The 13682-nt window shown below is 61.2% G+C and overlaps 8 non-coding genes across 8 annotated transcripts; 4 read left to right on the top strand and 4 right to left on the bottom strand.

Annotated features, from left to right (window-relative positions):
* Positions 1-3083: 3083 nt before the first annotated feature.
* On the bottom strand, positions 3084-3154 carry TRNAG-GCC (transfer RNA glycine (anticodon GCC)). The gene has a single exon. It is a non-coding gene; the product is annotated as a tRNA-Gly (tRNA).
* A 1642-nt stretch (positions 3155-4796) lies between these two features.
* Positions 4797-4879, bottom strand: TRNAL-CAG (transfer RNA leucine (anticodon CAG)). Its single transcript has one exon. It is a non-coding gene; the product is annotated as a tRNA-Leu (tRNA).
* Positions 4880-5460: 581 nt separating this feature from the next.
* On the top strand, positions 5461-5532 carry TRNAD-GUC (transfer RNA aspartic acid (anticodon GUC)). Its single transcript has one exon. It is a non-coding gene; the product is annotated as a tRNA-Asp (tRNA).
* Positions 5533-6381: 849 nt separating this feature from the next.
* On the top strand, positions 6382-6453 carry TRNAG-UCC (transfer RNA glycine (anticodon UCC)). The gene has a single exon. It is a non-coding gene; the product is annotated as a tRNA-Gly (tRNA).
* Positions 6454-6727: 274 nt separating this feature from the next.
* TRNAE-CUC (transfer RNA glutamic acid (anticodon CUC)) lies at positions 6728-6799 on the top strand. The gene has a single exon. It is a non-coding gene; the product is annotated as a tRNA-Glu (tRNA).
* Positions 6800-10933: 4134 nt separating this feature from the next.
* TRNAG-GCC (transfer RNA glycine (anticodon GCC)) lies at positions 10934-11004 on the bottom strand. Its single transcript has one exon. It is a non-coding gene; the product is annotated as a tRNA-Gly (tRNA).
* Positions 11005-12646: 1642 nt separating this feature from the next.
* Positions 12647-12729, bottom strand: TRNAL-CAG (transfer RNA leucine (anticodon CAG)). The gene has a single exon. It is a non-coding gene; the product is annotated as a tRNA-Leu (tRNA).
* A 581-nt stretch (positions 12730-13310) lies between these two features.
* On the top strand, positions 13311-13382 carry TRNAD-GUC (transfer RNA aspartic acid (anticodon GUC)). The gene has a single exon. It is a non-coding gene; the product is annotated as a tRNA-Asp (tRNA).
* The last annotated feature ends 300 nt before the right edge of the window (positions 13383-13682 follow it).

Below are 13682 nucleotides of genomic sequence, written 5' to 3'. Positions count from 1 at the left end.
AGTGGGTTGGGACTGGGGGCGGTGGGTAGGAGGCAGGCAAGAGAACAACAGAAGCGGAGCGCGCCACAGGGGCTAGGCGGGGTCCGAATGGGGTGGGGGCATTCTACTGCCCCAGAGACATACATCGCCTCTCATCGGGAGAAACCATCCGGTCTCAGGTGTGTGTGGCGGCGGGGGTGGGGGGAGGAGGGGTTGAGGTTGAAAGAGGCCCAAGGAGAGGTCCCCTATGATCCAGCAATCCCACTCCTGGGTACGTACCCGGAAATGACGAAACAAGAGTGCAAAAAGGCACAAGCACCTCCATGTTCACAGCGGCACTATTTGCAGTAGCCAAGACATGGAAAAATACCCAAGTGCCCATCAACGGGTGGCTAGTACAAGAAGAGGTGGTATATATGTACTATGGGATATTACACAGCCATTAATAAGAAAGAATGAAATATTGCCATTTGCCGCAACAAGAATGCTCCCAGGGAGTATTACACTTAGTGAAGTAGGTCCGACAGAGAAGCACAAAGATATGTGGAATCTAAAAAGTACTACCGATGAATCTATGTGCAAAACAGAAACAGACTCACAGACCTAGAAAACACAGTGATGGTTACCCGAGTTAAAAAGGAGGGGTGGAGGGATCAATTAGGAGCTCGATGAACAGATACACAGGGGTTCATATAAAGGAGATAAGCAACAAGGATTTCCAGAATAACACAGGGAGTGATAGTCAATATCCTGCAATAACCTGTAATGGAAATCACTCTGAAACGATATTAGACATGGAAAACAGTATCCCCTTTGCTGTACACCTGAAACGAACTCAATATCGTTAATCAACTCTTCTTCTTCAACCACAAGTACTAGTACTTATAAGTAAGTAAGTAAATAAATAAATAAAAACCACGAACAAAATAAACAGGAGAAACATGAGCCATCAGATGATCCAGCAGTCCCCGTCGTGGGTACACATCCGCCAAAGAGAAAAACTGTGGTTTGAAGAGATCCACGCACCCCCGTGTTTGTAGCAGCACTGTGTGCCGCAGCCAAGGCATAGAAAAAACCCATGTGCCCATCAACAGTTGGCTGACAGAAAAAGATGCGGTATAAAGGTACTGTGGAATATTACTCAGCCATTTCCGAAAATGAAATATTGCCATTTGCCACAATAAGGATGGTCCTAGAGAATATTACACTTAGTGAAGTTAAGTCTGACAGAGAAGCACAAAGATACGTGGAATCTAAAACATAACAGAAAAGAATGTATGTGCAAAAGCGAAACAGACTCACAGACATAGAAAACACACTGGTGGTTCCCCGAGGAGAAAGGGAGGGGTGGAGACATAAATTAGGAGCTGCGATGAACAGATACACCGTACTTCATATAAAAGACATACGCAACAAGGATTTCCAGAATAACACAGGGAATGATGTTCAATATCCTGTAGCAAACTGTAATGGAAAGCAACCTGAAACAGCATTAGACATGGAAGACAGTATCCGCTTTGCTGTGCCCCTGAAACTAACTCAATATTGTTAATCAACTTTTCTTCCAAAATTACAGCTACTAGTTCTTATAAGTAAATGAATAAATAAATATTAAATGCATAAATAAAAACAACACACTAAATAAATAGGTGAAATATGAGCTCTCATATGATCCAGCAATCCCCATCGTGGGTACACATCGGCAAAGGAGAGAAACTGTCATTTGAAGAGATCCATGCACCCCCATGTTCACAGCAGCACTACGGGCCACAGCCAAGACATGGACAAAACCCAAGTGCCCATCAACCGATGGCTGGCACAGGAAGACGTGGTACGTATGTACTGTGGAATATTACTCAGCCATACAAAAGAGTGAGATATTGCCATTTGCACCAGTAAGGATGGACCTAGAGTATATTACACTTCGCGACGGAAGTCAGGCAGAGAAGCACAAAGATATGTGGAATCTAAACCGTACTACAAACGAATGTATGTGCCAAAGAGAAACAGACCCACAGACATAGAAAACACACTGTTCGTTACCCAAGGGGAAAGTGTAGGGCAGGGAGAAATCCGGAGCTGCGATTAACAGAGAGGAAATACTATACACAAAGCACAGAAGCAACAAGGATTTACTGTACAGCACAGGGAACTGTATTCATATGTCGTGATAACGTATAATGGAAAATAACCTGGAAAAGGACATATAACTAAATCACTTGGCTGTACACCTGAAAGTCACACAGTATTGTAAATCAACCGTACTGCTGCGAAAAGGAGAAGACGACGAAGGGGGGATAAAGGAGGGCAACGGGACAGAGGGAAGGGCAGGATCCTTGACAACGTAGGATGTGGAAAGGATCGGGGGGAAAAGCGGGGAGATAGGGGGTGGGATGGGGGTGTCTGTGGGAGTAGGGTGGAGGCTGAGGTGGTGGTGCCGGTGGTGCTGTCCCAAGGGCTGATGCTGTTGGTGGGAGCAGAGGTTCAGGGGAGGGGCTGGTGTTTGTCGTGCTGATGGTGGTGGTGGCAGTAGTGGTGGAGGAGCGGGCCGGTGTTGGAATCGTATTGCTGTCGAGGGTCAGAACATCAATCTAGAGTGCAGTCTGCGATGATAGTGTGGACTTCTTTTGAACTCTTCGTGCAAGTGAACGCTTTGGGGACTCTCCAGGAAAGTGGGGTGTATCACTCCCAGAGGTGGCAACTTCCTTGCTCCTGGTTGTGCAAACATAGTATAACTTTCGAAGTGCGGGCAGAGTGAGGCAGAGAGCTTGGAAACGTGGCGAAAGGTGAAGAGGTTGGGCTGTGCGGGTGCCAGTGTGGGGTGTTCCTCACAGTGAAAAGCGTGACACAAGCGGGGTCGGGGTAAGGACGAGAACAAGGACAAGGAAGGGGTCTGGGCGTAAGAGTGGCTGAGCCCGCAAGGTGTCAGGTCCCGGAGGCCTGGCTCCCGGGTGTGTGTGGGGGTGGGGGCGTCTGCGTGGGAAGGACAGGGGCCGGAAGGTGCGGTGGTGAGCGAGCTGTTGCAGGACCGGTGCCTTGAGTGTGGCAGCGGGGAAGCCCAGCTCCGCTGTGGGGCTGCGGGAACCAAAAGGGGACGCTGCGGCTGCATGGGCCGGGAATCGAACCCGGGCCTCCCGCGTGGCAGGCGAGAATTCTACCACTGAACCACCCATGCACCGATGGCCGCCGGCCCCCGGCGCTGCCCCAGCGGCGCTCGCCGCCAACCGCCGGACCCTGGTCACTGCTCGCCCCGTGGGCATGTGCTCCATTTGAGCAGGAGGCCGACGGGCCACCTGAATGAGAGGCTCCGGGCACGCTGGCGACCCCAGGGCGCGAGGCGGTCGGAAGCACCGAGGGACGGAGGGACGCAGGCGTGCTCGGCCCGTCCTGCGCTTTCTCTGCCGTCCACGGCCGCCGCGAGACTGTCGGTGTCGCCAGAGGAAGCCAGGAGCCCAAGCGGCCTGGCCCGCGCCCGAATCCCCGTCAGGGCAGGCGAGGCGTGGCCGCTGCGGCCGAGCGCCAACGTTCCTCTCAGCAGCCGCCCGGCCCCGACGCACAGTCCCTCTGGCGGCTGGCTTTCTTGCTGGTGCGGGGCGTGCGAGGGCGGGCGGGGGCAGGGGTCGGAGCTCGGGCCTGTGCAGGGACCGCGAGCGTGGGAAATGGACGCCGGGCACCGCCGCCGCCGCCGCCGCCGCCGCCGCCGCCGTCGCCGAGCGGCGCTCAGGCCACAAGACCAAAGGTGTCTGAGCCTCGCTTCTGCGCTCTGGCCCACCCCTCTCCCGCGGGGTCCCGCTCTGCTGCGTTGGTTGTGAGGAGAAGCACTTTGGCAGACTGGCTGCTGGCTGGCGGACAGCCCGGTGAGGGAGGGAGCGCGCCAGGGTATGGTTGGGTCCGGCCGGAGCAGCGGCTTCCCCGAGGGACTTGCGCTGTGGCGCCGAGGTGGGTGGCCCGGGCTGGGGGCCGGACGTCTGTGGTGGGTGACAGGGCATCCAGGGCTTCCGCTCACTACTCACTGGAGCACCGTTCCCGGGAGCGACTCCTGCGCCAGGCCCCGTGCAGGGAGGGCCCCCTGTTGGCTGGCCAGCAGGAGGCTGGGCTGCACGCGGTCCGGCAGGCAGGCAGGCAGGCAGGCAGGCAGGCAGGCAGGTGTGGTCCGGCCAAGGTCCCAAGGCGAAAAAGCACCGAGGGCACGCACCACAGGCCGGCAAGGCGGTGTGGCTGTGGAGGGAATGGAATGGGCAGGCGGGCCGTTGGGGCTGGCGGGAAGGACAGGATGTTGGAAAGAGGGAGAGCTGCTGGTGGCGGAAGTGGAAGAAAGGCTGTGAGAGCGAGTCCGCTGTTCACCAGGCCGAAGTCGGAGGGCGGGCCAGGCGTGGAGGGCTTTCCACACGCGGCCGTTCTGCGTGTGGCGGTGGGGGCGGGGTGGAGCGTGGGAGTGGGAGTGGGAGGGAGGGACGAAGGCAGGCAGGCAGGCAGGCAGGCAGGCAGGAAAAGCACCAGCAGCAGCAGCCGCAAGCAGGTGAGGGAAGATGGGCTGCGAAGGACTGAAGGTTTTTCTGCTGTGGGTGCAGGTAGGCGGGGGCTTAGGAGCTGGCGGGGAGGGCGTTTGTCCGGAAAGCCAGTCGCCGGAGGGTTCCTAGTGCGCCGTTTCTGCCAGGCCCGCGGCCGTGGCTGAGAAGGTCCCGCGTCTGAGAGGCGTGGATGTCCGGGCCGGAGTTTGGAGAGGCCGCAAGAGTGCAAGGCGCGAACGGACTGGAAGGCAGTAAAGCGCTGCCACAGGGCCGGGTGCGTTTGTCGGGCGGGCCAAAAGGCTGGCTTGTCAGGAGTGGGATTCGAACCCACGCCTCCAGGGGAGACTGCGACCTGAACGCAGCGCCTTAGACCGCTCGGCCATCCTGACGGCGGGCCTGGGCGTGCGCGTGGCCGCTCGGCTGGCTGGGACCCGACGCGACGCGAACCCCGGTGCCCTTGGCGGGACGCGGTGCTCCGCGCCAGGCGCGCGGCCGTCTGGGTGAGCGACGGAGCGGGCGCGCGGCGGCCGACGGGGAGCACGGCCAGACGACGCGCCTGGCTGCGCCGCGGTGGCGCCCTCGCCCAGCCCTGGCCCCGGACGCAGCCGGGCCGCGTCGGGCCAGCCCCCTGCCGCCGGCCCCCACCCGCGCGTCTCCTCGCCGGCCATGGCCCGGCGCGCGCCCACCCCCTCCTCGCAGCCTTGCTTTGCGTCTCGGGCCCCCTCCACCCGGCGCGATCCCCGCGTCGGAGGCAATAGGCAGCGCGCACTCGGAGTTTTCAGGGCCACGCGGGTCCGGGTCCCTGTCGGGGTCGGGGTCGGGGGCTGCTGCTTTGGAGGACGCGGTTGGTGTGGCAGTTGGGTCGGGTCGGGCACGTGCCGGGCGCCCGTGGTGGGCAGGGGGCCGGAGGGCAGGGGGAGGCGTCGGCAGGCAGCCCGAGAGCGGCCGGGCGCGGGGGCGGTGGCCGCCGTCCTCGTTAGTATAGTGGTGAGTATCCCCGCCTGTCACGCGGGAGACCGGGGTTCGATTCCCCGACGGGGAGGCAACACGCCCTCTTTTGGTGGCTGGCGCCGCTCTCTGTCCTGCCGCCTGGCTCCCAAGGGCCCTTCTTCTCCTCCCTCCGCCCTCCGCCCTCCAGCGAGGCGCAGGGCGCCAGCGCGTGCCCAGCCTGCCCACCCTCGCCCCCCTCCAGCCGCCCAGCCCTTCCTCCTCGCCGGGCGCTCAGTCGCCAGGGCCGAGCGAGGGCCTCCTCTGGACCCCACAAGCGCCCGATGACATTGCGGCCCGCCCAAAGTGGCTGTCTCAGTGGGCTCCTTGCGTCGCGACGCACAGCTGCGCAGCTATCCACAGCGGCATAGGTGCACAGCTGCCGGGACGGGTGGGAGGCGGATGAGTGGCGTGCCCTGTCGGTGCGGGAAGTGGCCTGGCCCAGCGCCCGGTGGAGAAGGGCTTTGGCGAGCCGGGGCCTGGAAGACGCGTGCCCCGGGGGCGGGGGCGGGCCGCGGCGTGGAGCGGAGGGCCCTGGAGCAGCAAGGCAGCGAGAGCGCCCCCCTGAGGCGGTCGGGCCGGTGGCCTAGGGCAGCTTCGTAGGGCTGGCGCGGGTGGGGCGCCGGGGGGCCTTGGTGGCGCCTGTGACGTCACAGAGCTGCCGGCCGGCGGGGCGTCGGGGCAGGGCTGCTCCAAGTGGCGGCGGCGGCGGCCGCGGCGGCTGAGGAGGAGGAGGAGGAGGAGGACGGAGAAGAGAAAGGGGAGTAGGAGGAGGAAGAGAAGGAGGAGCAGTCGGAAGAGGAGGAGGAGGAGGAGGAGGAGGAGGAGGAGGAGAAGGCGGCGGCGACGAGAGTGCGCGCGGGCGAGCCCGGTGCCGGCGTCTCGGGGCGGCCCGGGCTGTGCAGCGTTGGTGGTATAGTGGTGAGCATAGCTGCCTTCCAAGCAGTTGACCCGGGTTCGATTCCCGGCCAATGCAGCGGGCTGACCTTTTACCGAGCTCCACGGGCGGCCGGCCGGGGGCCTGTGAGGGAGAGCTGGGAGCAGGGAGCTAGCTGGCCCCAGCGGCTTTTCTTGTGTGTGCGAGAAGCAGGCGCGCAGTGTTCTGAGGGCGCTGCAAGCAGGAAGGACGGTAGGACACGTGGATTGCCAGGGGCGGCGCGTGGCTGGACTTGGGAAGGCCGGGTCTTGGCGCCAAGGTGGCGCCGAGCGGGTGCTATGGGTCCAGCAGGAGCAGTGGTAGAGCCCGACGCTCCCTGGTGGTCTAGTGGTTAGGATTCGGCGCTCTCACCGCCGCGGCCCGGGTTCGATTCCCGGTCAGGGAAGCCTTTCTTCCTCCTCTCTACCTCCCACCGTCCACATCCCACTTTTAGGCCACGCTTGCTCCGCGGCCTCGGCGCCCCGACAAGAGCCGCCCGGTGCCCTGCACCTCCAGCCCAAGCCCTGCCAGGCAACCTCCACCCTCCCTCCCCGGCCAAGCCTTTTGGCCGCACTGGCGCGCGCCCACTCGAGGCCTTCGACGTCCCGTGTCTTCCTTTTCGGACGCTTGCCTCAGCCCCAAACACGAGTGGCCGGGGCCGCGCCTCTCCCCGCCGTGGCCGTGGCCACAAGCAGACGCCCCCGCCTGTGTTTGGACTCTCCATCAGCACTGCTTTTCCCCCACGGCGACAGCGGCGGCAGCGCCGACGGCGACGGCGGTGTCACACGCGGTGCCTTCTAACAAAGCCGGATCCCCTGTGGAAAGGAGCACCGGTGGGCAGACGGGTGCTTCGCACCACCGCAGCAGGTTTCCTGAACGCCCTTGCCGGTGCCGTGGGGGTGGCTGACAGTGTGGGATGAAGGTGTTTGTGGCCGTGGTCGGTGGCCACCCCACGCGGGTTAGGGAACGGAGCAGAACGACCCCATGGAGAGAGGGCGGCGGTGGGCCGCGTGCTGGGAGGTGCGAGGAAGGGCCTGGGGTGTCTGGGTGGAGCGCGGGCAGGAGCGGGAGGTGTTGGGCTGGCGGGGACCTGGCCCGGGAGAGCGGCTGGCCACTCAGGCAGGGGCTCAGCAGAAGCTTGGGGGTGGTGGCAGCACCTGGCCCGGCACGTGTGTACGGGTGGGTCAGATCAGGGGGCGGGGTGGGCCTGGAGTAGGAGTGCGTCTGAGGAGCACTGGCGGAAGTGAGACTTCCGGGCAGGACATGTGACAGTCGGGCCTGGGATACAAGGGGAAGGTGGCGGGGAGAGGGGTCCGAGCCTGCAGGCTGGGGGGAAGGGCGGGGTGTGTGAGTGGGCTGTGGGGCGAGGAAGATGGTGGGAGAGGACCCCTTCGCGGTGGGGTGGCGGGTGAGCGCGCCAGACTGGTGTGCTGTGCGGCAAGGTGGTCAGGCTAACCAGTGGGTTGGGACTGGGGGCGGTGGGTAGGAGGCAGGCAAGAGAACAACAGAAGCGGAGCGCGCCACAGGGGCTAGGCGGGGTCCGAATGGGGTGGGGGCATTCTACTGCCCCAGAGACATACATCGCCTCTCATCGGGAGAAACCATCCGGTCTCAGGTGTGTGTGGCGGCGGGGGTGGGGGGAGGAGGGGTTGAGGTTGAAAGAGGCCCAAGGAGAGGTCCCCTATGATCCAGCAATCCCACTCCTGGGTACGTACCCGGAAATGACGAAACAAGAGTGCAAAAAGGCACAAGCACCTCCATGTTCACAGCGGCACTATTTGCAGTAGCCAAGACATGGAAAAATACCCAAGTGCCCATCAACGGGTGGCTAGTACAAGAAGAGGTGGTATATATGTACTATGGGATATTACACAGCCATTAATAAGAAAGAATGAAATATTGCCATTTGCCGCAACAAGAATGCTCCCAGGGAGTATTACACTTAGTGAAGTAGGTCCGACAGAGAAGCACAAAGATATGTGGAATCTAAAAAGTACTACCGATGAATCTATGTGCAAAACAGAAACAGACTCACAGACCTAGAAAACACAGTGATGGTTACCCGAGTTAAAAAGGAGGGGTGGAGGGATAAATTAGGAGCTCGATGAACAGATACACAGGGGTTCATATAAAGGAGATAAGCAACAAGGATTTCCAGAATAACACAGGGAGTGATAGTCAATATCCTGCAATAACCTGTAATGGAAATCACTCTGAAACGATATTAGACATGGAAAACAGTATCCCCTTTGCTGTACACCTGAAACGAACTCAATATCGTTAATCAACTCTTCTTCTTCAACCACAAGTACTAGTACTTATAAGTAAGTAAGTAAATAAATAAATAAAAACCACGAACAAAATAAACAGGAGAAACATGAGCCATCAGATGATCCAGCAGTCCCCGTCGTGGGTACACATCCGCCAAAGAGAAAAACTGTGGTTTGAAGAGATCCACGCACCCCCGTGTTTGTAGCAGCACTGTGTGCCGCAGCCAAGGCATAGAAAAAACCCATGTGCCCATCAACAGTTGGCTGACAGAAAAAGATGCGGTATAAAGGTACTGTGGAATATTACTCAGCCATTTCCGAAAATGAAATATTGCCATTTGCCACAATAAGGATGGTCCTAGAGAATATTACACTTAGTGAAGTTAAGTCTGACAGAGAAGCACAAAGATACGTGGAATCTAAAACATAACAGAAAAGAATGTATGTGCAAAAGCGAAACAGACTCACAGACATAGAAAACACACTGGTGGTTCCCCGAGGAGAAAGGGAGGGGTGGAGACATAAATTAGGAGCTGCGATGAACAGATACACCGTACTTCATATAAAAGACATACGCAACAAGGATTTCCAGAATAACACAGGGAATGATGTTCAATATCCTGTAGCAAACTGTAATGGAAAGCAACCTGAAACAGCATTAGACATGGAAGACAGTATCCGCTTTGCTGTGCCCCTGAAACTAACTCAATATTGTTAATCAACTTTTCTTCCAAAATTACAGCTACTAGTTCTTATAAGTAAATGAATAAATAAATATTAAATGCATAAATAAAAACAACACACTAAATAAATAGGTGAAATATGAGCTCTCATATGATCCAGCAATCCCCATCGTGGGTACACATCGGCAAAGGAGAGAAACTGTCATTTGAAGAGATCCATGCACCCCCATGTTCACAGCAGCACTACGGGCCACAGCCAAGACATGGACAAAACCCAAGTGCCCATCAACCGATGGCTGGCACAGGAAGACGTGGTACGTATGTACTGTGGAATATTACTCAGCCATACAAAAGAGTGAGATATTGCCATTTGCACCAGTAAGGATGGACCTAGAGTATATTACACTTCGCGACGGAAGTCAGGCAGAGAAGCACAAAGATATGTGGAATCTAAACCGTACTACAAACGAATGTATGTGCCAAAGAGAAACAGACCCACAGACATAGAAAACACACTGTTCGTTACCCAAGGGGAAAGTGTAGGGCAGGGAGAAATCCGGAGCTGCGATTAACAGAGAGGAAATACTATACACAAAGCACAGAAGCAACAAGGATTTACTGTACAGCACAGGGAACTGTATTCATATGTCGTGATAACGTATAATGGAAAATAACCTGGAAAAGGACATATAACTGAATCACTTGGCTGTACACCTGAAAGTCACACAGTATTGTAAATCAACCGTACTGCTGCGAAAAGGAGAAGACGACGAAGTGGGGATAAAGGAGGGCAACGGGACAGAGGCAAGGGCAGGATCCTTGACAACGTAGGATGTGGAAAGGATCGGGGGGAAAAGCGGGGAGATAGGGGGTGGGATGGGGGTGTCTGTGGGAGTAGGGTGGAGGCTGAGGTGGTGGTGCCGGTGGTGCTGTCCCAAGGGCTGATGCTGTTGGTGGGAGCAGAGGTTCAGGGGAGGGGCTGGTGTTTGTCGTGCTGATGGTGGTGGTGGCAGTAGTGGTGGAGGAGCGGGCCGGTGTTGGAAACGTATTGCTGTCGAGGGTCAGAACATCAATCTAGAGTGCAGTCTGCGATGATAGTGTGGACTTCTTTTGAACTCTTCGTGCAAGTGAACGCTTTGGGGACTCTCCAGGAAAGTGGGGTGTATCACTCCCAGAGGTGGCAACTTCCTTGCTCCTGGTTGTGCAAACATAGTATAACTTTCGAAGTGCGGGCAGAGTGAGGCAGAGAGCTTGGAAACGTGGCGAAAGGTGAAGAGGTTGGGCTGTGCGGGTGCCAGTGTGGGGTGTTCCTCACAGTGAAAAGCGTGACACAAGCGGGGTCGGGGTAAGGACGAGAACAAGGACAAGGAAGGGGTCTGGGCGTAAGAGTGGCTGAGCCCGCAAGGTGTCAGGTCCCGGAGGCCTGGCTCCCGGGTGTGTGTGGGGGTGGGGGCGTCTGCGTGGGAAGGACAGGGGCCGGAAGGTGCGGTGGTGAGCGAGCTGTTGCAGGACCGGTGCCTTGAGTGTGGCAGCGGGGAAGCCCAGCTCCGCTGTGGGGCTGCGGGAACCAAAAGGGGACGCTGCGGCTGCATGGGCCGGGAATCGAACCCGGGCCTCCCGCGTGGCAGGCGAGAATTCTACCACTGAACCACCCATGCACCGATGGCCGCCGGCCCCCGGCGCTGCCCCAGCGGCGCTCGCCGCCAACCGCCGGACCCTGGTCACTGCTCGCCCCGTGGGCATGTGCTCCATTTGAGCAGGAGGCCGACGGGCCACCTGAATGAGAGGCTCCGGGCACGCTGGCGACCCCAGGGCGCGAGGCGGTCGGAAGCACCGAGGGACGGAGGGACGCAGGCGTGCTCGGCCCGTCCTGCGCTTTCTCTGCCGTCCACGGCCGCCGCGAGACTGTCGGTGTCGCCAGAGGAAGCCAGGAGCCCAAGCGGCCTGGCCCGCGCCCGAATCCCCGTCAGGGCAGGCGAGGCGTGGCCGCTGCGGCCGAGCGCCAACGTTCCTCTCAGCAGCCGCCCGGCCCCGACGCACAGTCCCTCTGGCGGCTGGCTTTCTTGCTGGTGCGGGGCGTGCGAGGGCGGGCGGGGGCAGGGGTCGGAGCTCGGGCCTGTGCAGGGACCGCGAGCGTGGGAGATGGACGCCGGGCACCGCCGCCGCCGCCGCCGCCGCCGCCGCCGCCGTCGCCGAGCGGCGCTCAGGCCACAAGACCAAAGGTGTCTGAGCCTCGCTTCTGCGCTCTGGCCCACCCCTCTCCCGCGGGGTCCCGCTCTGCTGCGTTGGTTGTGAGGAGAAGCACTTTGGCAGACTGGCTGCTGGCTGGCGGACAGCCCGGTGAGGGAGGGAGCGCGCCAGGGTATGGTTGGGTCCGGCCGGAGCAGCGGCTTCCCCGAGGGACTTGCGCTGTGGCGCCGAGGTGGGTGGCCCGGGCTGGGGGCCGGACGTCTGTGGTGGGTGACAGGGCATCCAGGGCTTCCGCTCACTACTCACTGGAGCACCGTTCCCGGGAGCGACTCCTGCGCCAGGCCCCGTGCAGGGAGGGCCCCCTGTTGGCTGGCCAGCAGGAGGCTGGGCTGCACGCGGTCCGGCAGGCAGGCAGGCAGGCAGGCAGGCAGGCAGGCAGGTGTGGTCCGGCCAAGGTCCCAAGGCGAAAAAGCACCGAGGGCACGCACCACAGGCCGGCAAGGCGGTGTGGCTGTGGAGGGAATGGAATGGGCAGGCGGGCCGTTGGGGCTGGCGGGAAGGACAGGATGTTGGAAAGAGGGAGAGCTGCTGGTGGCGGAAGTGGAAGAAAGGCTGTGAGAGCGAGTCCGCTGTTCACCAGGCCGAAGTCGGAGGGCGGGCCAGGCGTGGAGGGCTTTCCACACGCGGCCGTTCTGCGTGTGGCGGTGGGGGCGGGGTGGAGCGTGGGAGTGGGAGTGGGAGGGAGGGACGAAGGCAGGCAGGCAGGCAGGCAGGCAGGCAGGAAAAGCACCAGCAGCAGCAGCCGCAAGCAGGTGAGGGAAGATGGGCTGCGAAGGACTGAAGGTTTTTCTGCTGTGGGTGCAGGTAGGCGGGGGCTTAGGAGCTGGCGGGGAGGGCGTTTGTCCGGAAAGCCAGTCGCCGGAGGGTTCCTAGTGCGCCGTTTCTGCCAGGCCCGCGGCCGTGGCTGAGAAGGTCCCGCGTCTGAGAGGCGTGGATGTCCGGGCCGGAGTTTGGAGAGGCCGCAAGAGTGCAAGGCGCGAACGGACTGGAAGGCAGTAAAGCGCTGCCACAGGGCCGGGTGCGTTTGTCGGGCGGGCCAAAAGGCTGGCTTGTCAGGAGTGGGATTCGAACCCACGCCTCCAGGGGAGACTGCGACCTGAACGCAGCGCCTTAGACCGCTCGGCCATCCTGACGGCGGGCCTGGGCGTGCGCGTGGCCGCTCGGCTGGCTGGGACCCGACGCGACGCGAACCCCGGTGCCCTTGGCGGGACGCGGTGCTCCGCGCCAGGCGCGCGGCCGTCTGGGTGAGCGACGGAGCGGGCGCGCGGCGGCCGACGGGGAGCACGGCCAGACGACGCGCCTGGCTGCGCCGCGGTGGCGCCCTCGCCCAGCCCTGGCCCCGGACGCAGCCGGGCCGCGTCGGGCCAGCCCCCTGCCGCCGGCCCCCACCCGCGCGTCTCCTCGCCGGCCATGGCCCGGCGCGCGCCCACCCCCTCCTCGCAGCCTTGCTTTGCGTCTCGGGCCCCCTCCACCCGGCGCGATCCCCGCGTCGGAGGCAATAGGCAGCGCGCACTCGGAGTTTTCAGGGCCACGCGGGTCCGGGTCCCTGTCGGGGTCGGGGTCGGGGGCTGCTGCTTTGGAGGACGCGGTTGGTGTGGCAGTTGGGTCGGGTCGGGCACGTGCCGGGCGCCCGTGGTGGGCAGGGGGCCGGAGGGCAGGGGGAGGCGTCGGCAGGCAGCCCGAGAGCGGCCGGGCGCGGGGGCGGTGGCCGCCGTCCTCGTTAGTATAGTGGTGAGTATCCCCGCCTGTCACGCGGGAGACCGGGGTTCGATTCCCCGACGGGGAGGCAACACGCCCTCTTTTGGTGGCTGGCGCCGCTCTCTGTCCTGCCGCCTGGCTCCCAAGGGCCCTTCTTCTCCTCCCTCCGCCCTCCGCCCTCCAGCGAGGCGCAGGGCGCCAGCGCGTGCCCAGCCTGCCCACCCTCGCCCCCCTCCAGCCGCCCAGCCCTTCCTCCTCGCCGGGCGCTCAGTCGCCAGGGCCGAGCGAGGGCCTCCTCTGGACCCCACAAGCGCCCGATGACATTGCGGCCCGCCCAAAGTGGCTGTCTCAGTGGGCTCCTTGCGTCGCGACGCACAGCTGCGCAGCT

The sequence above is a fragment of the Balaenoptera acutorostrata genome, chromosome 1 (assembly GCF_949987535.1).
Source record: "Balaenoptera acutorostrata chromosome 1, mBalAcu1.1, whole genome shotgun sequence".
Lineage (NCBI taxonomy): Eukaryota > Metazoa > Chordata > Mammalia > Artiodactyla > Balaenopteridae > Balaenoptera > Balaenoptera acutorostrata.
The sequence above is the reverse complement of the archived record's forward strand: the minus strand, read 5'-3'. Positions and strand labels throughout refer to the sequence as shown.